Raw genomic sequence first — 1,509 nt, 5'->3', positions numbered from 1 at the left:
ATGTAGATCTACATGTATGTATGCATGTATATATATTGATATATATGTAAAATTATATATGTATGCACACACGTGCCACAAGCCGTCGCCTGTTGGTTGGCGGGGTTTACTATAAGTCCCCTCAAGTCACCAGTTCGATCCCCAGTGGTGCTGGGTTCTCAAATATTTAGGCACATGACGCGGGCTCTCATCAAGAGGCCTAGCGCACGAGAAATCAGAATTTGTTCCTCTGCTAAATATTGATTACTTTTAATATATATATATATATAGCGCTGATTCCAATGATTGCTTTCAAGGAGTATTTTGGCGAATCATAGTCAAAACACAATTGGAATTAGACGTTCTATTTAGCCTTTTTTAGAAAATGTAGTTAACGACGGATCATCAATGAGCATACCGAACAGGCTTTGTTCTCGAGAACGTACTGCTCCATCTTCAGCCATAAAGATTAGTTACCACCGGAAGTTTTTCAATCATTAGAGCGTATAACGTGAAGCAATTATGGACCGAAAGACGAGAGATTCCACCAAAGTCCTGCATAATTTCCCTCATAAATTTTAATCATTTAATTTGGTTCGGCAGCCTCTTAGATCTCGAATCCTTAGATATGACGTCGGTCAAAGAACCAAAATTGCGAAATTGATGTAATGGAAATTTGAATTTAAGTAATATGTTATCACTGAACAACATTCTGCTAATTTACAAGAAGACAAAATGACAAACAGCACAGTTTGAATCCTGGCCAGAAACCGTCTGCTTTCTTTGCTAAAGTCATTTTTGGTTGTGATTTTTGTTCAAACATATGACCCTTGTTGGGTCCATTCTAGTGGAGCCGCTTCTGAAATTGGCTCCATCCTATTTAAACATCTATATATATTGACTATATATATATATATATATATATATATATATATATAGGTGGCAGCCAAATTGCCAGTAAATTTAGAATAAATATTTTCAGCCATCTCATTTAAAATATAACTCTATAGCTCTATTATAAGGGAGAAATATTTGCGTACGTAAGACGTACGCAGCGTTGTGTACGTCAATGAGGTTATTCAGAGGGTATTGGGGGGTTATATCCACGTTATATCCCATGTAACCTCTCTATAACTTACCTGTAACCTACTTGTAACTTCTACTATGTTCCGCGCTTCTGTTTTCATGTAATTGTAGGGTACAGGTTGGTTACAAGGAGGTTACATGAGGTATAACGCAGATATAACCCCTCAATACCTTCTGAATAACCTCCATGACGTACGCAGCGCTGCGTACATCTTACGCACACAATTTTTTTCCATTATAAGGAGACTTTTGGGTGCCAACTAATGTGGTTAATTAAAATTTTAAAATTTTTGCCAATAGCTTGGAATCGTATACAACTTGCAAGATATTTTGAATGAAACATAAAAAAAAAATAATAATAATAAAGAATAATCTACTTTGTGTGGTGAGGGCCAGTATCTGTTCAATTCATATAGCCAGCAATTAATATTTGTATATATGTGA

Source organism: Phalaenopsis equestris, unplaced genomic scaffold, assembly GCF_001263595.1.
Source record: "Phalaenopsis equestris unplaced genomic scaffold, ASM126359v1 Scaffold233457, whole genome shotgun sequence".
NCBI lineage: Eukaryota > Viridiplantae > Streptophyta > Magnoliopsida > Asparagales > Orchidaceae > Phalaenopsis > Phalaenopsis equestris.
Note: the sequence above shows the minus strand (reverse complement) of the source record.